The following is a 23,876-nucleotide window of genomic DNA, read 5'->3' as shown; positions in this document are numbered from 1 at the left end:
GTTCATAAAGAAAACCCGGGTCGCTAGAAAACCCGGCAGCTCCCTTCTCCCACCCTCACCCCACCGCCGCTCTGCCGTAACTTTCTCGGGACCCTGCGCGAGTCGCCTCCACTTCTCTCGGCTCTCGCCCTTCCTCCCCCTCCCCCATTTTTGGACGTGACTTTTTATGATCTTTTTAGGAATAAACAAACCGAACTCCAAGACAGTCTGAAACCCAAGTGCTAATCTGTGGTCCTCTTTGCTCCGGACGCTAGGGCAGAAGTGCGGGGCTGGCGGGGGCGTGTGTGAGCGGCCGCCCAGCCTTGCCCCGCGCGGGCTCGGCCTGGGAGTCCGCGGGCCAGGCGCACGGTCGCCGGCGCGTACCTTCCCCGCCCCGCGCTCTCCCACCCCGCGTCCCTGAGCCCAGCCGGCGCCCTCCGTCCTCCTCGGCTCCCTGCCCGGGCCCCTGCCGCCCGCTGTCCTCTCCGCCGACCGGCCGAGATCCGCCGCTCTGGGGCTCGGCCCAGGCCCAGGGGCGGTGCTGCCACCCGCCCGGGGTCCAGACCGAGCCTGGTCGCTCCCGGGGGAGCTGCTTTCTTGCTTCTCCCTTAAAGGGCCCGTCAGAGAAGGGAAGGGGCTTGTGCAAAGGCTGCTGGGCTTGTGTTCCGGCTCCAGGAGGAGCGGCCCGCGGCTGCGGAGGCTAGATTAGCTCCGTTTCCCGGGCGCTCCGCGGAGCTTTCAGATAAAAAGAATTGGTGTGTTCCGAGCAGATAAAAGGTGGTTGTTGCCGGCATGTTTTGAGTTTTATTTAAGCTCTCTTAGGCTGTGCAAGTTTGAAAAGGTTTGTTGGTATGAATTGCCAGATATTGAATGCTGCCCCTATTTGGGCACTAAAAATAAGTCTTCGACTGTGCTGGTGGGGCTGGGCTGTTAGCGAGATGGGCTGTCCCCGGCTTCTTCTCTGTGTGTGACCTCCTTTGAGGGCCATGCTTGAAGTTTCGGTCTCGAGATGGCCCGAAGCCGTCGCTGCGGCAAACTGGGCTGGGCTCCGGACCTCCCGCTGCACTGTCAATGGGGCGCTCGGGTGACGTCCCTGTCCCGGGCGCTTGACCCCGGCGCGCACTCCTGCGGCCGGGCTTTTGGCCCTGGGCGGGGTGGCCCAGACAACAGTCCAGTGGAGTCGTGAGGCGAGAGTGCCCTTCTCCCCCGCCTCCCCAGGGTCTCCTGTTTCTGCCCTTTATAGTCACATGCCCAGGTTTCCCCCCCCCCCCCCCCCCCCCCCCCCGGTCCAGAGGAGAACAGATACAGCCCCGCCCAGTCTATTTCTAGGAGGTGGGTTTGGTGAATAAAAAGGTCAAGTGGTCGGGTCTGCAAGTCGGTCCATGGCGAGGGGGGACAGGACCGACACCTGGCAAGGACTGCCCCGCCTGTCCCCCCCACTCTGGCCGGTCCGCCCGCCCACAGCTGGCCTCCCCAGGCCACATTCTTGCACTAAGTGCGAGAGGCTGTGGGAACAGCAATCCTGAACCGGCCAAGAGCCGGCGAAGCTGATCCCGCGATGGCATTTTGTTTTGAACAGTTGCTGGGGTTGACGTTTCCTCATAAGGTAAGGTGTCACTGGACGGTCGGCTGCCCAAATGCCACATGTATAATTAGCTTGCCCACTCAGCACCTCATCCCCGAGGCCCATAGGCACGGGCTTGGCGGACTTGATCCACTCAAATCTGTTCCGGGCTACGTACAGGATTCCCGAGGGAAGGCCGAACAGACCCGGACAGCCCTGGGAGGCCCTGGCTCCAGGGAAGACTATGACAGAGTAGTCTTGTCTTTGATTTCTCTCGCTTTCTCCCCCATCTCTTCCTGTTTCCTCTCTTTTTTCGGCTGAGGAGGAACTACTGGTTGGAGGGGTAGATGGGACACCAGCAGCAGGCTACAGACCGAATGAGTAAAGGGGATGTGGAGTCAGATCTGGCAGTATAGTCTTTTCCACACCCCGCCCAAAGGGGAGGTCTGCTCGTGCCCCTCTATCTGCACTAATCCAGGAGGACCAGCCCGGGCTTGACATTGTATCCTGGCTTGGGTAGGGGCTCCAGGCTTCTAGTTTGGACTGTTCCCCTGGCTGTGTGCTCCCTCCCACCCGCCACCCTGGAGGTCTGAGAGTTTATGTGCCCTGGTTTGCAGCTTCAGTTTTCCCCCTTCAGGCCTAGCCGCTTGAGGCTGCTAGTGTTCACTGTGGGGCAAGCCTGGAAAGATGTGCAGTATCACTCTTGTTCAGCCTGGGGTTCTTAGGAGCAGTGCCTTGTTTTCTCTGTACCCAGAGTGGTGCTTGAACTTACCACCTACCTTCCCAGAGCCCAGCCTCAGGTCAGCTTTAGCCTGCACTCTGGTGGAGACCAGATTTCTATAGCCATGAACATGACCTTCCCGCTTTTACCCTGTGCAGTAAGGTGGAATTCAACACTCAGCATTAGGCACTTTCACCAGTCTCCCTCCTCCCCTTGTTTCTAGGCCACTCAGTTATGCCTGCTACCTACTAGAAGATTCTCTTTATTTTTAAAACAAGTGGGCAAACATCCTAAATCTTCCACAAGTTAGTGGGATACTGTTAGGTTTTCTATGGCAGCAAGAGTGCACCTGTCTGGCAGGAGGTGGGGGACACAGTGTATTTAGTTGCATATGCTTTTTATCGAACCACTGAAACATTTCATTTTCTTTTAGTAGGGGAAAACTTATGACTGAATTTTAAAGAACTCCACCAGATCATAAATGAGTTATCTATATACTTTTGAGAGTATCTTCCTGAATACACATTTGTGAGCACATGGGTAGTAGGCCAAATGACATGTAGATTTTTTTCTTCTACGTTTTTGAAAACCTTATAAATGAAGAGGGATTATTCCCTATTCCAAAACAACATCAAGAATAAGAGCAAGAACAACAGAAAACAGCTGAAAAAAAAAATCCTTCAAACTCTGAAAACAAGCAAGCATGTACCACACATATTAGATGTAGTTTAAGACCAAAGGCAGTAAGTAACCAGGGTCCAGACAAGTGATAGATCATTAATTCCTAAGGCAAACTGACATTCCCTGTTGCTTTTCTCAGGTACTACCAACACCTCCTTTCTCCTCTGCTCTCCCACCACATTCCTTTATTTATAGAGGCAAAACTAGATGGTTTTTAAAATTTATTGTTTATCCTGCTTGTTGTTCTTAGTTTTTGTTTTAGAAGTAATGGCAAGGAAGTTTCTTTGGGTGTACACGTATTTTTTAAAAAGCAAAAATATTTATGAGTTTATTATTACGGAACATGATATAAACTCTTAGTATATTGTGTAACTACAACACTCAACATTATACTATAAAGAAAGAAAAATGTAAAAAATATTAAATAATAAAGCGGTATCAGTATCTATACCTTACACTGATTCTATAATGCATTCACTAACTGAATACCTAGAAGAGATGACATTCAGTAGGAATATTATACTGTCTATTGGACATTTTTTCTTTAGTAGCAGAAAGCAGCAGATTTTTTTTTTCAGTAAGGGAAAAGCATACATTTAAAATATGTTAGCATACCTAGCAAATGTTTCTTTTATAGGGCTTTAAAGTATATTACTTTAAATACATATGTGATAAATTTTCTGGCCACTATTGAGATTTTATGTCTGTTTCTATTTGACTTTTAGGAATTATTGGGTTGTTGATCATTGATGAAATTGCTACACATCTTATATTGAAGAAATTGGTGATGTTTTAAATAATTCGCTTTCAATTAGTATAATAGGTACTGGAATGAATGAATTTTCTTTTAACAAGGTTTAATAAAGGGCTTTAGCCCTTTCAATATTTTCTGTACTTTTCAGTTTTGTTAGATTATATATCTAAGTTTGAAAGGATTCTCTTATGAGAGAATTCATGTATACTTTTTCACTATTTACAAACTGCGTTATATAAAGAGTAGTACAGTACAACAAAAATTTGATTGATCTCAGAGCTATTTACTTAAATATAGTTTAGGGGTGCATATATATCAATTGATGTTTTTGAAGTCAAGTGAAACATTCCATCCAGCTAATGTGTCTGAGAGTACCATATCAGGCACAGACAGGTACTAGAAATGATAAAACACAGATAACATACAGCAAGATGATTCACAGATGGGACATATTATCTGCTGTCATGAAGTTAGATGGGTCATATTCCTGTTCTTTAAAAATTAATGTAGGTTATTTCAGAATTATCAAGTTATGTGCATATGTGAGAACAGATTTTAATATAGAAATTTGGTAATAAGTAAACAAATATTCATTGCCTTTTAGAGGAAGAAATAGACCAGCTTTGCATTTGAATTGTTTCTTGTTTAAGGAATATGGCTCTCCCCTATTATTTTTTTCCTAAAAAGAAAATCATATATTGAGCATTCTATGTCTTCATCCTAACTTCACATCTTCTACTGATTAGATTATATTCTGAATCTCAACATACTCAAGTGAAAAAAAAAAAACCAAACTGACACTCTAGTAGAGCCTATGAAAAGGAATTTTTATTAAATGGAAACACATTTTAAACATATAGCGTATCCTTTTTGCTTGATATTATTCAATTGTCATCTGAGAACTAATTGTTTTGATAAGAGTTAGAAACTTTCATCATCTTCTCTTTATATATTCATTATTCATTTATAGGAAGTGTTTTTATTTTCCTTGTTCTGTGGAAGAGGGTAAAAGCTTTTTAGGTAATTGTTTTATTTAGACATTTAGTCAAACTGTAAATAGTTTTAAATTTGTGTGTGGTTTTTTTTATAGAGCTTTTTAAGTTTTAAGTATCCATTGTCATGATTAGGATAAATCAGCTGAAGAATGTGAGTGGAGGCTGTAAGATGGAATATCATTTAAATCTACTACAGATTCTCTCACCTCCAAAAAAAGGTACTGGTCTGTTTTTCCTCAAATCTGTGGTAGTCTCAAAAAAAGGGAACATGAAATCCTAAAACCTCAGAGAAGCAGTATCGATTCAGTTCGTAACTGTAAATCCTTCATATCGTTGCTCAAAATATCCAACTTTACACCAATATTAGCCATTCTTTTTATAGTGACACCATGCTTAGTAAAAAACTTCTAAGCACTGAGGTCAGGTGTTGAGATTGGATTCTAGTTTATTTTTTATGAATCAGATAAAGATTTCTGTGCATGAGACCATATGTGAAGATGAGAGAACAAGAACATTTCCATATCAAAGGCAATATATCTGAGGCTGCATGGTAATTAAAATGCAGTGGTTTGGACTCTGTGCACTAGCACTTAAGCAGAGCATTGCCGGGACCTTGTGCATCATGCAGGCGGTTGCCTCTTGCATACTTCTTGAAATACACTTATAATTTTGTACAAACATTTATGCCAGTCCACACTTTTCTGTAGATAATTTGTATTTCATCCAAACCATTCAAAGTAGAAGTTATTTTTTGAGCTACCCTCTCATTATGGCTTTTGTGCATCAACTATTTTTATGCTAGTTGTTTGTATTTCCTTTTACCAGAATGATGCCTTGTTTATATTCAGAATCTCTTCTTGCTCCTTTAAGACCCCTTGTGTATCTCTCATATTTTACTATTCACTCAAAAAACATTCATCTTTAGGAATGATGTGAATTATTTTCTGAGTCTAATTGTAGATGCTGTGATTTATTATAAACTAGTACATTAAAAAATCAAAAGTCCAGTTATTTCTACTTTATAATACTGATATGTTCAGTAAACCTCCCTAACCTACACAGTATGTAATATTTGAAAAAAATTCCTTTTTAAAATGTTTAAAGAATTCCAAAATGTTCTTCCTTACCTTTTAATGGCATAAAAATGTGTAGTGGCATTTTCTTTTGTACTACTTCAACTGAAAAACAATATTTTAGAATATCTTCATATTTAGGAGTTATCTTTTTGCATTTATAGGGAGTTGTTTGGCTTTATTTGTAAAGAACTGGGCTAGTATCTTAACCGGTAATTATTTGAGGATTGAATGGTGAAATCAGAAAAATCTAACAATTGGTTGTCCAATGTTGTATATATTTCAGAAAATTTTGCATCCTTGGTAACTAGCTTGAATTTGCTGCTCTGTAATTTTCTAGATTTTCTATTTCCATATTTACTCTTTCTCTATGTACATTCTACTCTGGCACATGTAGGAAGGAATTCGCTGGTATATTTTATTTAGTAAGCTCCCCTGGTTTATAAAGCTTTTAAAGATTTCTTTGGATTGAAGCACCATGTATTGAAGAAGCCTAATGTGATATTGTGAAATTCTTTAAGAGTTTTTGTGTTTTAAACTATTTTGAATCAAAATTACTGAAGTATATTGATTTGGTGCTTTTCAATGATGACATGTATAAATAAGCACAATAAATATAAGGTAAATTCAAAGTACGTTCTGTGATATGCATATTAGCATCGATGCAAACATCCTGTATTCTCTCATTTCAAGTTCTCCCTTGATCTCTTTCTTCTCTGAAAATCTCACAAGATAACCCTTTACATGATCTATTATCCCTACTACCTTCAATAATTTGTTGTTTCTAGTCATCTTAAAGAGATGAATTGAATTGTCTATCTTTAATATATCCATTCAAATGCAAAAAGGGACGTTAGTGCTGTTTGTGATTTTGACTTCATTGAGCACAATCTCTTCTCTTCTTTGAAAAGTAGTTCTTTAAAATTAGACAAAGAAAATTAAAGATGCTTTACTTTCTACTACTACACAGGCACAATATATGAAAAAAAGAAAATGTGACAGATTTTCTTTTTAAAATAAGGAGCATAGGTTTCAAATGGAACTCATTCTGAAACATAGGGATTGCAAATATTTCCTTTCATACTTTAGATGAAGTTACAAATAGAACATTGGGTAACATGATTGAGCACTTACTAAGTTCTAGGCACCCTGAAGGGCATTTTTGAAGTCACAAGTCTGTTTTTTTTTAAGGATTTTCCTTTCTGTTGAAGATTTTTATATTTGGTAGGTGGGGAAACTTAGCTGAAGTTGTCATGTTGCTAAGCAGGTCGTTGGTAGAGCTGGAGAAGAATGCTCCCAACTTGGAGAGAATAATTCATCATTCTTTCTTGGGAAAGTATCAAATGGCAGGAATATTGTTATTTTCTCAGAAATAATCTCCAGCTATCTCCATGGGCATTGAACCTTCTATTTAGAAGGCAACTGCCCCATCCACCCCCGTGCCCCGCCCCCAATATATCCATGGTGTAATCCCTAACCCTCCATGTCTTCATCTCTAAAATGGGAGTAATAATATCTACACCATAGGATTATTGTGAAGATTAAATGAGATAAATGAATGTAAAGCATGAAGCTCAGGGCTTGGTATAAAGTAAATATTTAATACCTGTTGAAATGACTAGTGAAGTGGTACTGTGCTTATAATTATACAGATCAGGCTTTCCATTTCAGCTTCACTATATACTTGCTATGAAATCTTTGGTGAGTTACATAATCTGTTTCTTTTACTCTTATATGAAATACAGACAGCAATATGTGCTCCTTCCTTTCTTCCCTAGAAAGAAGAATTCATTAGTAGTCCGGCAGACTTGCGATAAATGTAGAGTATGGATGTTCTGGTCTCAAATTTGAGAAAATTCCAATTCTAAGGACTACAAGAGATTTTGAAAGGTCATTTCACCTGTCATCCTGCATCCTCCATGGGTGTATTGGTCACCTTTTCTCCATTCTAATCAGTTAAGAAACTCTTTATTTTGAAAGCCTGCAAAATGGTGCCTGGGTGGCTCAATCCATTGAGCATCCCAACTCTTGGTTTCAGCTTAGGTCATGATCTCACAGTTCATGAGATTAAGCCCCGCATCAGGCTCTGTGCTCATAGCATGGAGCCTACTTGGAATTCTCTCTCTCCCTCTTTCTCTGCCCATCCCCTGCTTGCCTGTGCACACATGCTCACTCTCTCTTTCTCTCTCTGTCAAAATAAATACATAAGCTTTAGAAAAAAATTGAAAGCCTGCAAAGAATGAGATTTTATAATCTTTGTGTACTTCAGTAATTAACATCAAGTTCTTTGGTCAAATATACACATCTTAATCTGCTTTCTTTTGGTTTCATTTAAAGAAAAAAAACCCAGAAACATATATTCTTCATTTTAATGATGAATTTTAAAGACCTGCATGGGAGAAAACCACAATTAAGCTTTGAATTTTTTTAATTTTTTGAATCTTTCCTCGAAAGTCTTATTTCCTAAACTAGTTGTATGACCTTGGAAATGTTAACCAACCTTTTTAAGTCTTGATTTCCTAATTCTTAAAATGGGGATTGTGATACAATTTATCAGATGATAGGGTTGTTGGGAAGATTCAGTTTGAAGATACTGTGCATAGAATTTCATAGAACAGTTCTGGACATTGGTGTTAGGAGTACTTGAGAATAATTATTATTTCCAGAGACAAACCATGCTGCATTTTCCATACACCAATGTATAAATGAATAATATATTACTGATCAGAAGTGTTAAATATCAGTTATATATTCTGATTAGTAAAAATTAGAAGTTGATTTACACAGTAAGTATGGCTGGTTTTATAGGCAACACTCTGAAAATATGGGTGGGGCTCATGAAGGAAGATTAATGAAAGGATCCTTGGCTGGGAAAAGGTGGGAACCATTTGATTATATGATTTCAAAGATGCAAATGCAGTGAGGGGGTGTGAATATAGGTAATTCTATGCAGTGCGCTAGTTATAATGGAGGTAGGTGTAAGAGCAGAAGTACGTATGTCAAGGAAAGCTTCTAGTAGGAGGTGGCCTTTGAGCTGTGACTTAAAGGATTATCAAGAAGAGATTATTTGAAGTAATATCCTGAGGAGCATTGGACATGGGGGAAACATTTTATATCGTTATTAACTATTTTATAGGTCTGACACTGAAAAGTCTCGTATTTGTGTCTTTGTGACTCCTAGAAAGGCCAGGTGTCTCGTGAATGTGATGTAGCCATCACAGGGCTACACTGCTACACTTCTCTTTCTTAGTTCAGTTTTACTGTCAGGGACATTGTGAGTACCTTTTGAGGTACAGAGGAATTTTTCACATTACTACTTTCCTTCAAATATGTCAACTAAGTATTAAAATTAAAGTAGATGTCTTATTAATATATGAATTTGTGATCAGTTCTATGAGTTAATAAAATCTTATATCTTGTACTATAAAAAAACTTTTGTTTTTCTCAGTTGGCAAGGAATGGTCTTAGAGAAAGGCCAATATCTGGAAATTTTTAAATCTGTGTGTTGCTTCTGAGTTTATTGGTTACAGGTCTTTAGGTACCTCACATTTGTAATTAAGTTTTTCTATCTATAGAGTTGGCATATTCATTAACTTATTTTTTGTTGAGGAATAATGTGAACATAAATAATACTCAGAGTGATTCAAAACTTTTGGGATGAAACAGAAATTATTATTGGGACACCTGGGTTAAGCATCCAACTTTGGCTCAGGGCATGTTCTCATAGTTGATGAGTTTGAGCCCCACATCGGGCTCCACTCTATTTAGGATTGTCTCTGTCCCACTCTCTCTGCCCCTCTCCCCACATTCTCTTCTCTCTCAAAATAAATAAAACTTAAAAAATAAAAAAATGAAATAGAAATTATTATTTCACAATAATGATAATGAAACAGTAACAGGAGCAGTAGTAGCAGCAACTACCCCTCTCTACTCTTAATCACTCTCAAATAGGGATGCTAAATCACCCTTTTCAGTTTTGTAATCTGGGATCTCCTGTTTTCTGATGAGTTTTTGAATACCTTTTCTCTGACCACACAAGCCTTCTTTGCTGTTTTTGGTTTGGAAGTTTTCTGGTGTTTAATAACTTGTTTCTTCAAATTAAACACACCTATTGAGATTTTACAGCTTATATGACTTTGTGACATAATCACTTTCTGAAAAGGGCTTCGTCATCACATAGGCTAGAGAAGTTATAGCCCTGGTTTCTAATAGCCTAACCTATTATTTTCTTTGCCACTGCTGTGGCATACTGGAGAGTTGCAGTATTGACCAAGACATGAGAAATATGACAAAATCTCTCCATTAAAAAGAAAGGCTCTGAGGCTAAGGAGGAAAAAAATAAAGGGTACGAAAGTTCTATAAAACAGTTTTAAAACATCCGTTGGTCGTATTAAATTAGTTATGATGCTTTTAAGAATTTTCCTTTAGAACTTTCAATTGAGTTCTTTGTTTAAAACATTAAGGGGCGCCTGGGTGGCGCAGTCGGTTAAGCGTCCGACTTCAGCCAGGTCACGATCTCGCGGTCTGTGAGTTCGAGCCCCGCATCGGGCTCTGGGCTGATGGCTCAGAGCCTGGAGCCTGTTTCCGATTCTGTGTCTCCCTCTCTCTCTGCCCCTCCCCCGTTCATGCTCTGTCTCTCTCTGTCTCAAAAATAAATAAACGTTAAAAAAAATTAAAACATTAAAAAAAATTATTATTTTTGAGAGACAGAGCACAAGTGGGGGGAGGGCAGAGAGAGAGAGGGAGACATAGAACCTGAAACAGGTTCCAGGCTCCCAAGCTGTCAGCACAGAGCCTGGTGTGGGGTTCGAACTTACCAACTGTGAGATCATGAGATCATGACCTGAGCCGAAGTCGGCCGCCCAACCAACCCAGCCACCCAGACACCCCTCAGTTGAGTTCTTTAGTAAGAAGCAACCCCCTCACCCCCAAATAAGAAAATAAAAATTGAAATCATACAGCAACTGACCAAAGCTTAACTAGCTTGTAACATAGCATATTAGTTAACTGAGCCTCAGGAACATTTATTACTCTTGAGTCTGAAGATCCAAATACACACTGGCAGAAAATTGGACTTTATATATAACTATAATATATATACACATATATTTAATATATATATATTAAATATATAGTATATTTAATATATATTATTAAATATATGTTATATATTTAATAATATATATTTATATATTTAAATTCAAGTTAGTTAATATCCAGGCTTCAGGAATAGAACCCAGTGATTCATCTCTTATATATGACACACAGTGCTTATCCAAAGAAGTGCCCTCAACGCCCATTACCCATTTACACCATTCCCCCACCCACCTCATACAATGGAAAATTGGACTTTTAAAAAATTTCTTAGCTGATGTTCTTTCCCACTATAAAGATGGATATTGAAAATAGTTTAAAGAAGAATTTCAATTTGGAATAATTAAAATTGTAATATTTAATTTTTATTTTTAATACAATATTCTAAGATATTACTAAAAGAAAATTTTAGTTTTTCTTAGGTTAGACCCTTTAAACTTTTGAAGACCACAGTTCCAGAGAAGGCCTCCATTTGTACTTTTGTATAGGTTTGTGTGATTTACAGGTAGGGTAGGGTCATGTACACTAAATACTTATGTGTTTTAAATTGTATAACATTTTAGGGCACCTGGGTGGCTCAGTGGGTTAAGCATCTGACTTCAGCTCAGGTCATGATCTCGTGGTTTGTCACTTCGAGCCCCACATCCGGCTTTGTGCTGACAGCTCGGAGCTTGGAGCCTGCTTCAGATTCTGTGTCTCCCTCTCTCTCCGCACCTCCCCACTCATGCCCTGTCTCTCTCTCTCTCTCTCTCTCTCTCTGTCTCTCTCTCTCTCCCTCTCTCTTTCTCTCTCTCTCAAAAAATGAATAAACATTAAAAAAAATTTAAATTGTATAGCATTGTCACAGGCTTATTTTCTCTGAGGCAAGTATAAACATAACAGCCTAAATTAGTTGGAACTAGTGAAGTTGGGGACTCTTAACTCTTACTTGTGGCATAGCAGGGAAAGAATGAAAAATAGTTCAGCTTTTAATTATGACACCTTGGGACCTTTTTCAAAGCACTCACCATAATTAGCCATGTCTTAGTTGTGTAGTATTGTGTTTAATTTCTTTGTTATGTTCACATGTGTTACCAAGAGCTATTTGAATAAAGTATATGGAAAAGTATACCCCTTCATATTATATGCTAATATTTTCTCCTGAATTTTCTTACCACCACTTTCACTTTTGGGTTATTTCTTCTTCTTTTTTGATATGCATGTGCACTAGTTTCTATTATTAAAATGCCAAATATAGGACATTTGTATCAATGTCCTTTACATTTTATTTTGGCTATGATTATATAGTCTTTAGTTTTGCTTATTTAACAAATTTACATCTGATATAATTTAAAAACACAAATACAACTTTATTTTTATTTATTTATTTATTTATTTAAAAAAATTTTTTTTTTCAACGTTTTTATTTATTTTTGGGACAGAGAGAGACAGAGCATGAATGGGGGAGGGGCAGAGAGAGAGGGAGACACAGAATCGGAAACAGGCTCCAGGCTCCGAGCCATCAGCCCAGAGCCTGACGTGGGGCTCGAACACCCGGACTGCGAGATCGTGATCTGGCTGAAGTCGGACGCTTAACCGACTGCGCCACCCAGGCGCCCCAACTTTATTAAGTTTAGTAAGAGGGCCATTAAATTATTTGGTCATCCTACATTTTCTCAAAGCCTCTATTAAATGAGTTAAATAAGTATGTTGCTAATGTATCTTAAAAGTAAATATGTTTGATTATTAATACAGTGTTTGTTTGAATATATTCCCTGCTCGATTGGGGTGAATGCAGCATTCTCAGTAGCTGAGGTGAAAGGAGCAGAATTTAGGATATTTAAGAAGAGAAGGAAATAGAGATCCTAGGTGGTTTGGATAGCCCAAGGGTAACTGGAGAGTATTGTTGGTAAGGGTGAGGCTGGAAGAATTCCTCTGGCAAGATAATTTTAAGGCTTATTTGGGAGAACTTCTGAAATAGAATTCTATAATAGGATAGAATAGAAGTCTTCAAACTTTTTGGATAGAGCACACCATCAGCAAAATGTTTATGAGCATGCTCCCTAATACATGTGTATATTTATGTAAAATTGTACGCATGGGTTATTGTGCTACTATATGCTATAAAACATTCATACATTGATATTAAAAAGAAAGGTATAGGTAGAATAAGTAATATTTTAAAACTAACTGTGGTCCCCCAAACTCTATAATTTAACATGCTGTTATTTTTATTTTTTATTTTATTTTATTTTTTTAATTTTACTTTTTATTTTTTAAAATTTACATCCAAATTAGTTAGCATATAGTGAAACAATGATTTCAGGAGTAGATTCCTTAATGCCCCTTACCCATTTAGCCCATGCCCCCTCCTACAACCCCTCCAGCAACCCTCAGTTTGTTTTCCATCTTTATGAGTCTCTTCTGTTTTGTCCCCCCTCCCTGTTTTTGTATTATTTTTGTTTCCCTTCCCTTATGTTCATCTGTTTTGTCTCTTAAAGTCCTCATAGGAGTGAAATCATATGATTTTTGTCTTTCTCTGACTGATTTCACTTAGCATAATACCCTCCAGTTCCATCCACGTAGTTGCAAATGGCAAGATTTCATTCTTTTTCATTGTCGAGTAATACTCCTTTGTGTATGTGTATGTGTATGTGTATGTGTATGTGTATGTGTATGTGTATGTGTATGTGTATGTGTATATATATATATGTATGTATATATACATACATATGTGTATGTGTATATATATGTGTGTGTGTGTGTGTGTATATATATATATATATATATATATATATATATATATATCACATTTTCTTTATCCATTCATCCTTCAATGGACATTTGGGCTCTCTCCATACTTTGGCCATTGTTGGTAGTGCTGCTATAAACATGGGGGTGCATGTGTCCCTTCGAAACAGCACACCTGTATCCTATGGATAAATGCTTAGTAGCGCAATTACTGGGTGGTAGGGTAGTTCTATTTTTAGTTTTTTGAGGAGCCTCCATACTGTTTTCCAGAGTGGCTGTACCAGCTTGCATTGCCACCAACAATGCAAAAGAGATCCTCTTTCTCCTCATCCTCACCAACATCTGTTGTTGCCTGAGTTGTTAATGTTAGCCATTCTGACAGGTGTAAGGTGGTATCTCCTTGTGGTTTTGATTTGTATTTCCCTGATGATGAGTGATGTGGAGCATTTTTTCATGTATCGGTTGGTTGTCAGGATGTCTTCCTTGGAGAAGTGTCTATTCATGTCTTTTGCCCATTTCTTCACTGGGTTATTTGTTTTTTGGGTGTTGAGTTTAATAAGTTCTTTACATTTTGGATACTAACCCTTTATCTGATATGTTATTTGCAAATATCTTCTTCCATTCTTTTGGTTGCCTTTTAGTTTTGCTGATTGTTTCCTTCGCTGTGCAGAAGCTTTTTATTTTTATGAGGTCCCAGTAGTTCATTTTTGCTTTTGTTTCCCCTGCCTCCGGAGACGTGTTGAGTAAGAAGTTGCTGCGGGCAAGATCAAAGAGGTTTTTGCCTGTTTTCTCCTCGAGGATTTTGATGGCTTACTGTCTTACATTAAGGTCTTTCATCCATTTTGAGTTTATTTTTGTGTATGGTGTAAGAAAGTGGTCCAGGTTCATTCTTCTGCATGTCGCCGTCCAGTTTTCCCAGCACCACTTGCTGAAGAGACTGTCTTTATTCCATTGGACATTCTTTCCTGCTTTATCAAAGATTAGTTGGCCATATGTTTGTGGGTCCATTTCTGGGTTCTTTATTCTGTTCCATTGATCTGAGTGTCTGTTCTTGTGCCAGTTCCATACTGTCTTGATGAATACAGCTTTGTAGTATAGCTTGAAGTCTGGGACTGTGATGCCTCCTGCTTTGGTTTTCTTTTTCAAGATTGCTTTGGCTATTCGAGGTCTTTTCTGGTTCGATACAAATTTTAAGATTATTTGTTCTAGCTCTGTGAAGAATGCTGGTGTTACTTTGATAGGGATTGAATTGAATATGTAGATTGCTTTGGGTAGTATTAACATTTTAACAATATTTGTTCTTCCTATCCAGGAGCATGGAATCTTTTTCCATTTTTTTGTGCCTTCTTCAATTTCTTTCATAAGCTTTCTATAGTTTTCAGTGTATAAAGTTTTCACCTCTTTGGTTAGATTTATTCCTAGGTATTTTATGGGTTTTTTTGTGCAACTGTAAATGAGATCGATTCCTTGATTTCTCTTTCTGTTGCTTCATTGTTGGTGTATAGGAATGCAACCAATTTCTGTGCATTGATTTTATATCCTGCATCTTTGCTGAATTCATGAATCAATTCTAGCAGTTTTTTGGTGGAATCTTTTGGGTTTTCCATATAGAGTATCATGTCATCTGTGAAGAGTGAAAGTTTGACCTCCTCCTGGCTGATTTGGATGCCTTTTATTTCTTTGTGTTGTCTGATTGCAGAGGCTAAGACTTCCAATACTGTGTTGAATAACAGTGGCGAGAGTGGACATCCCTGTCTTGTTCCTGACCTTAGGGGGAAAGCTCTCAGTTTTTCCCCATTGAGGATGATGTTAGCGTTGGGTCGTTCATATATGGCTTTTATGATCTCGAGGTATGCTCCTTCTATCCCTGCTTTCTTGAGGGTTTTATCAAGAAAGGATGCTGTATTCTGTCAAATGCTTTCTCTGCATCTATTGAGAGGATCATATGGTTCTTGTCCTTTCTTTTATTGATGTGATGAATCATGTTAATTGTTTTGCGGATATTGAACCAGCCCTGCATCCCAGGTATAAATCCCACTTGGTCGTGGTGAATAATTTTTTTAATGTATTGTTGGATCCGGTTGGCTAATATCTTGTTGAGGATCTTTGCATCCATGTTTATCAGGGAAATTGGTCTCTAGTTCTCCTTTTTAGTGGGGTCTCTGTCTGGTTTTGGACATGCTTTTTTTTTTTTTTTTAAAGTCAGTTTAACACTTTGTGATGAAATGATTTATAAGTTTGGTTCTAAGTTCAGTTTGCTTTGCTACATGGTTTTAATGCTGCCATAGCTGAGAATTATACCTCAGAAAGAAAAATAGATCCAATTGGAAGAAGTACATCATTATTTGCACTTATTAAACTGTGTTACTAGTGTATTAGTCCTATACATAAATATGCAAAAAATTATTAAATTTGGCTGATAAATCTCTGTCTTCCCTGATGGCAGTCAGTGTTTTCTGGTAATGAAGTTGAAGACAAAGCATTTTAATGTTTTTAATAAGTGGACTCAAAACCTATTGAAACTCACATCATTAAACAGATTAGAATATTCTGTTGCCAATTTAAAATTGAAAACAGATGAGTTTTTGTAGATGATAGAATTTTTGGTAACAAAATCACACTGTGATGGAATTGTTTCTGAACATGTTTTCAAAATACTTCCTCATAGCACAAATCTGTTTTGAAAAGCATTTACTTTCTCATTTGATAAAATATCACCTTTACTTTGAAGAGAAAGATTAAGTTTCTTTGGTATGTAAGTATCTATTAGCTAGTTAGCTCCTTGGTGACACACATTTACAGCTACTTGCTCTACATGAAAGGTCAGCACTTTTGGTGTATACGTATTTTTTTGTTCCTAATCCTTAAGTTTGAAAACTTTACCATGAGATGAGCAGTGGAACTTCTGGGTGGTGCAAACAATTCTCAAGGGGTACTTCCCATCTTTCAAAGCGTTGTAAAGGTGTTACCATGTTTTACAGGTCTATTTAAAAAAGTAATTGCATCACCATTGCAGTACTTGGCTTTGACATTGTGTCCAATTGCTTGGCTATGAATGATGTGGTTAGTGAGTTCCATGGTGCTGTTTCTGTAATCTTATCCCTGTTTTTTTCCCTTTAGTCCAGCTACGGTAACCATTTCACCAGTGATTATACTTAGCCAGTTTTCCCTAAAAATTATTTTTATTTAGAAACGTAACATTGTTGAGATTAGGTCCCATCTTCTTTGGTACTTATTACAATAGCTCACTCCAGATGGGACATGATCCCTGTGGAGAATGTACACTGAAAACCTAAGACAGGGAGTGGACCTATAGACTTATCAGTATTGAGGTTCAGAAAACAGTAGTGTGGCTCTAATATGAGAAAGGAAACACGGGGCACCTGGGTGGCTTAGTTGGTTAAGCGTCCAACTTCAGCTCAGGTCTTGACCTCACTGTTTGTGAGTTTGAGCCCTGTGTCAGGCTCTGTGCTGACAGCTCAGAGCCTGGAGCCTGCTTCAGATTGTGTATCTCTCTCTCTCTCTCTCTCTCTCTCTCTCTCTCTCTCTCTCTCTCTCCCCCTCCCTCACTCACACTCTGTCTCTGTCTCTCAAAAATGAATAAATGCTAAAAAAAAATTTAAAAATGAATTTAATATGGGAGAGGAACCAGACTTAAGCCATTTTTTATTCTTCAAGGCAGAACAATTTAAGTCATTTGTTGGCATGAAGGGGTCAGTGAGATTCCATAGTTAAGTGTGTTTATCATGTTGCAGGAGAGAGAACCAAGTGGAGGATTGCTACTTCCCCAAATGTCCAAGGCCCTTTGTTGCTTCTTTACTCGGCCTTCTGTGAATTTAGATACAATTAGAGCAGGAGATGGAGAAGGTGAGAAAGAAAGCAATGAGGGATGGCTGTAGACAAGCATTGTCTTTGGCTCTCTCTCATTTTCTCTTTTTCCTTTTTCTCTAACTTGATATACTTGTTGGGCAGCTTGGTGTAATAGCAACCCAGTTTGGGAGTTTCAGCTCTGCCAATAAACTTTGGGTGACTTTGGCTAAATCACATCTTTCTTGGAATTAGTTTCTTCATGCGTAGAATGGGATGTTTGATGATCTCCAAAGAGGTTTCAGCTCTGACATCCTGTTTATGCCATTCTGGGATCAGGCTCTTTGCTGCCTTTTCCCAAAGAAATTTCAGTGAAGTTCCTTGTTCTGTATGTCATTCTCAAAGCACCATGTCCACTCTGCCATCTAAAGTGACAAATGACTAATAATTTAACTGAATAAATGAATTTATGCTGGTGGACACGAGCAAAAACTGTTTTATATTTCTAGCTTCTTTCTTTCACTCTTTCAGACAATTTTGGCAGAGTGCATTTCAATAGTGTGATCCTAGAGAGTGCTCTTTCTTTCTAACCTAAAGTGGCTAATGAGGACTTTAGGAAGGAAGTGTTAGCATCTGAAGGGGTGTGTCTGTAAGGAGGTTGGGCTGGATGAGATAGGCAGGGCACTGGGACACAGCCATCAATTCATTGCATGCGTTTGGCCAGGCTGGCAGCAGTGGCCAGTGCCAGGTTTTTTGAGTATGGTTTCTGTCACCAACAGAGTTGGCTGTCTTTGAAGTCTGCTAGTTAACCTCTTCCAGAATCTTAGAGTGCAACTAGCACTCAAGAGAAGGATAAAAGAATCTTTAGGAATAAGAATCCCAAGTATCCTCTGCCTTATTTTCAATAAAAACTTAATTCTCCTCTTCCAACAGTTTTTTGAAGCATCTAATACACGAGTAGATTTCAGATTTTCTCATTTTCTTTTCAGTACCTATTCACTGCTATGGATGGAATCAATACTGATTAATGAAATAAATGCATATCACCAAACATATACTGGACAATTGCTATATGCCAGAGATATTTTTGGATGCCTTCATAAGATAGAGATAATAACCTCTGTTATTATCTTATTATACCTCATAAGATAGAGATAATAATCATAGTTTTTGAGAGGTTTCAATATATAAAACACACTTGGAAGAGTGCTTGATTTGTTGTAAGCTCTCACTAAACATTAGTGATTATTATTTTATTATTTCATTTGCACAACAACTCTGGGAGGTAGATGTAATTATCCTTATTTTATAGACAAAGAAAGTAAGGTTTAGAGAGAGAAAAGGACTTGCCCAAGGTCACGTAGCTATAAAGTGGCAGAAACATTATCTAAACCCAGATGTCCTGGCTTGAAGTCCCATAGTATTTCTGTTATATAATACAGCTGCCTGTAATAGGCAAGCAAGTCATGGGATTTCCCCCAGATAATCTATGAAGTAGATAATCAGGAGCTTGGATAATCAGAAGCTGAACATATTATTATGTGATGTTGAATTTCAGTAGGTTCAGTTTTTAAGGCCATCCTTGCTTTGCATGGCTTGATGTTAACTAAAACTTCTGTTATATCAGAACTGTATCCTTTCTTTGCATAGTTCTGATCTCATCTTTACATAGTTCAGATGTCATGGTTTGATCTCAGTTACTACAGAACCTTGGAAAGTGAGGACCTGGCTCCAAAATGCACTAGTTTCAGTTAACACGTTAACACAGTATAGTGCAAAGGGAATACTGCCTGTATTTCTATCAGCTTCACATTCACAATCAGAAATTCTCAAATTCTCTTTCCTTTGGACCAGTTAGATGGTTTATTTCCATTTGATGACCCATTATCTTTTGTATTGTTTTGCTTACAAGGTTCTATTCCTGCTGAGGGAGAGCACTGTATTGCACAGGTAAGGTCTTTGAAGGTCACTGATGATTGGCTCTTACAGGCATACTGCCTTTATTGTATAGAGCAATAAATCTCTCTCTGGATTTAGAGATGCTTGTTTTCTTTACTTTTTTTTTTTTTTTAACTCTTCCCACTTCCCATTGCATGTCTGAGTTTCCTTCTGAATTGATGTGTTTCTTTCTATATGTTCTAGCAGTGTAAAGGAAGGCCAGTGAGGCCAGTTATTTCTCATTTGGTGTTTTACTACATTAAAAGTGATATATTGAAGTAGACAGAGAGCAGCCATCAGGCAAGAACTGGATCTATTTAAATTTCATTTTAGATATAGATGCTTAAATTCTTTGTAAGCGCTTAATAATTTTAACCTAAAGACAAATGCATGGATTGCATAGATGTCAATTTTAGGGCAAGATAATATTGAGAATACTAGTGCTTTGAATTTCCTTTTATTCCAAAAGTTTAAAACAATTCTCCTCCCTTGAATTTTTATTGTTGTCCTGCCTCCTTCCCTACATTTAAGATCATGTTTTAAAATCTGTTCTTTGTTTTCTTTGTCAAGTATTCTGAATAGTAGAAATCCTTTGCTGACTCTAATTTTATTTCTCTTAACCTGTACAGTGCTGGAGAATTAGTTTGGGGTAAAGCGAGCTTGTGACAGTGGCTAAGAGCATACTCCACCACTTTCTAGCAATGTGAATTTAGGCCTGTTACTTTTATCTACTTTACTCTGATCTATAATATAGTACCCACTTCTTAGCATTGTTTTAGGAATAAGTGAGTAAACATACGTGCTTAAAACAGTGCTTGATGCATGCTGGGTGCCATTTAAGCATTAGCTATTATTAAATGGATGTTTTTAAAAGGACAGTCTGGCCCAAAGTAAAGAATATTCAAAATACTTTATTGAAGAAAAATGAACACTACTAGAATATGATGTGAAATCATCCTACAATTTCCCCAACACAGTGACTCTAGAGTGCTTTTGAGAGGGAGTACTATTTTATAGTAATAGGTACTTTGAGAATCTCTTCACCTGCAAATCAACAGATCTATTGGAATGAAAATTTCTTTATTATTAGACCAGTATCCTAATTTTTGAGTTTCATAATTTGTGGAGATGAGATGATTTGGGTACGGAATGGGTTTGGGTATGACTTTTCTCAGGGCTAAATTTGTGGCAGTAACCAAAGAAACAGTGGTGAACTAAAAGAAGTGGCATGTTACAGACAGGGAGCTTGACTCAGGAGGCATCCCCCAGGGAGGACCCAGGTGCAGCCTGGTGTGGTCACTGATTACAGACCTAATCTGTAGGTCCTAGAAAGTTATGAGTGGGGACAGCTTTCTGAGATTGGGGTGTGGAATTGGTAACCTTCTATTACCATCAAGGCTTTTTTGATGCAGGCTCCTGGGTCCTATGGACCCAGGAAGCATCCCCTAGAAGGGACTCAGTCTCAGCCAAACATGGCCAGGGATTGCAGACTTGACCTCCAGGTCCCAAAAGATTCCTTTTTTTTTTTTTTTTAATGTTTGTTTATTTTTGAGAGAGAGAGAGAGAGAGAGAGAGACAGACAGAGAGAGAGAGAGAGAGAGAGAGAGAGAGAGAGACAGAAAGGGGGACAGAGAATCTGAAACAGGCTCCAGGCTCTGAACTGTCAGCACAAAGCCCGATGTGGGGCTCGAACTCCAGAACAGCATGATCATGACCTGGGCCTATGTCAGACACTTAACTGAGCCACCCAGGTGCCCCCAGGTCCCAAAAGATTCTTAGTGGAGGCAGCAGATTGGCTATGTTAGAGCTAGGATTTGAACCCAGGTTTGTCTGATGACAACAGCTAAGCTCTTTTTACTAATGACTCCATGATGTTTCCCTAATGAAGAGGGTATCAGTGGAGAAGAGGAAAGTAGCTGAGGCAGTGGAGGCATCTGTGAGTTCAGTATTTAAAGGAACAGATGATTTATAGTATCAGAGGCAGCTGTGAAATCACAGGGGTTGCCTAAAGGAATCAATACCATGGTGATGGTGCTGGAGGAGATGGCAGTGGTATGGTAGTTGTTACAAGCCTTTTATGGATTGATTAGAACTTGAGAGTGCATTTCTGAGTATTCCTATAGTATTTATACCTCAAATCGTAGACTCACTGACTTTGCCCTATGAAACCTCAGACTCCAAAGGGTATTCTAATCACTCCTTTTATGGTGTGAATTCATATATGTGATCATTCATTCCATGCTGGGTAAGCAATGAAAAGAGAAGTTACTTCCTCCTTTCCACTGGAATATAAGCTCTGTGTGGATAGGAATTTTGTCTCTTTGCTTGTTGTTTAATTTTTAGTGACTGGAGCAATGCCTGTAACCTAATAGAACTCAGTAGATATTGTTGAATGAAAGAATGCACGGACAACTTGTTTAAAAACTTTGTTTTATATATTGAACAATATTATATGCACAGTGTTATCTTATTTAAATTTTACCTTAACCCTGTGAGATATGTATTATTATTTCCAATTTATGGATGAGGAAACTGAGAGTCAGGAATTAAGTAATTTTATTTAGATGGCATTACTAAAACATGATGGTCAGGCCTTGAATCTATGAATATAACCACTACATTATACTATAGAACTATTACCTCTGTTATTCTAGATAATATTATTTTATTAGTGGAGCCTAAATTTTTATGGAAGCCACATCACACTGTTGACTCATTAATCTTACTGCCGACTAAAACTCACAAACCTTTTAGTTACATGTCCCATCCATCCTATACTTGAGCTGCTGGGGTTTAATTTTTTGGAGCTAAGTGCAGGAGTTTGCATTTACTCGAGAAAGATTTACTCTGGTTAGATTCATTTGATCTTTCGTTATTAAGATCTTTTGGTTTAGAATGGTTTTAAAATTTTATCAAGTATTTTCTTGGCATTTATTGATAAAATATTTTTTTTATTCCTTAGTTTTGTTAATGTTATGTAAAATATGTTGATAGATTTTCTCATGTTTAACTATCCTTGTGTTCCCATATAAGTTATATATATATAATATAATATAATATAATATAATATAATATAATATAATATAATATATACATACATAATATATATACATGTATATAATATATATAATTAATTTATTTTGGTACTATCTTTATAATTTTGATAGTAGGGTTATGCCAGCTTCATAAAATGAATTGGAAGCTTTCCATCCTTTTCCATGTTCTGAAAGCATAGGTATTGCCTGTTATTTATTGCCATCTTTGTCTATTGGAGAGCATAGGAATTGACAGTTCTTTAAAAGTTAAAGCTTACCTCTAAAGCCATTTGATCTTCACACCTTTAAAAGATAGATATTTAACAGTATTTTATTGGTCTGTTCATATTTTCTGCCCTTTCTTGAGTCAGTTTTGGTAAATTTGTATTTTGTAGAAAATCATCTGTTTTCTCTAGATTTTAAAAATATGTTGGCATAAAGATGACATTATATTCTCTTATTTTCTTTTTTCCATATCTGTGGTTATATTCTTTCTTATTATTTACGTTTTTAATTTTGTTAAGATCTTTTTGGATCTTTTTGATTCTTAACATATTAATTATTAAAAACTTTGTTAGCGTGCTACCAGTTAGCCCACATTTATTCGTATATCCACAAGGCTTAATTAATTAAATAAAATTCAACAAATTAAATATCTTCTATATGCCAGATAGATGCTAGAAATATAAAGGGTGGTTGAAACTGTGTCCTATTGTAACAAACTTATAGTATAGCAGGGATACTTGAGAGCATTTGTAAAATGGCTTGTTGAAATTCAAATAAATTATTTCTGTAAAAACTTAAAAAAATGTTTATTCAGTTTTGAGAGACAGAGAGAGACAGAGTGTGAGTGGGGGAGGGGCAGAGAGAGAGGGAGACACAGAATCTGAGGCAGGCTCCAGGCTCTGAGCCATCAGCCCAGAGCCTGATGCGGGGCTCGAACCCATGAATTGAGAGATCATGACCTGAGCTGAAGTCAGATGCTTAACCAACTGAGCCACCCAGGTGCCCCTCAGATAAATTATTTCTAATGCATTACTCATCTAGCAATAAAGTACTTCTGACAAAGAAGCAAAAGAGGTTACTATGACAGGACCTGTTCTTTGTGAACCCATGTTTGGTCTTAATGATTACCTCTTGTCCTTGTTGGTGGTCAGTTATAAATTCTAGAACCTTGACTTGGTAATTAAGTTCATATAAGAGATGTGTTACTGGGATATATCCTACTTATTAACAGAGATTCTCTTAGAGATTTTTCAGGAAATATTTTAACCATTCTGTAAATTTATACATTTTGTCAGCTAGAGAAGTACTTCTTGAATATTAGTAGGCATACAGATCACCTGGGGATCTTATTAAAAAAATTCTGATTCTGTAGTTCTGGGGTGGGTCATGAGATTCAACGAATTGTTCTGGGACAACTGGATATCCCTATGTAAAAGAATGAAGTTGGAACCCTACCTCACACCAAATACAAAAATAAACTTAAGATGAATCAGAGACCT

At 38.0% G+C, this 23,876-nt stretch overlaps 1 protein-coding gene across 30 annotated transcripts in view; it reads left to right on the top strand.

The window, feature by feature from the left end:
- SOX6 (SRY-box transcription factor 6) overlaps positions 1-23,876 on the top strand; it is a 695,707-nt gene that overhangs the window by 86,630 nt on the left and 585,201 nt on the right. For 3 of the 30 annotated variants that reach the window (XM_045039024.1, XM_045039014.1, XM_045039011.1), the window contains exon 1: positions 1,298-1,585. The exons of the other annotated variants lie outside the window; for them this stretch is intronic. The gene's annotated coding sequence lies outside the window, so the exon portion shown is untranslated. Of the gene's footprint in view, positions 1-1,297; positions 1,586-23,876 lie in introns of those variants that run through there. 30 annotated transcript variants of the gene reach the window in all.

Source organism: Felis catus, chromosome D1, assembly GCF_018350175.1.
Source record: "Felis catus isolate Fca126 chromosome D1, F.catus_Fca126_mat1.0, whole genome shotgun sequence".
Classification (NCBI taxonomy): Eukaryota; Metazoa; Chordata; class Mammalia; order Carnivora; family Felidae; genus Felis; species Felis catus.
The sequence above is the reverse complement of the archived record's forward strand: the minus strand, read 5'-3'. Positions and strand labels throughout refer to the sequence as shown.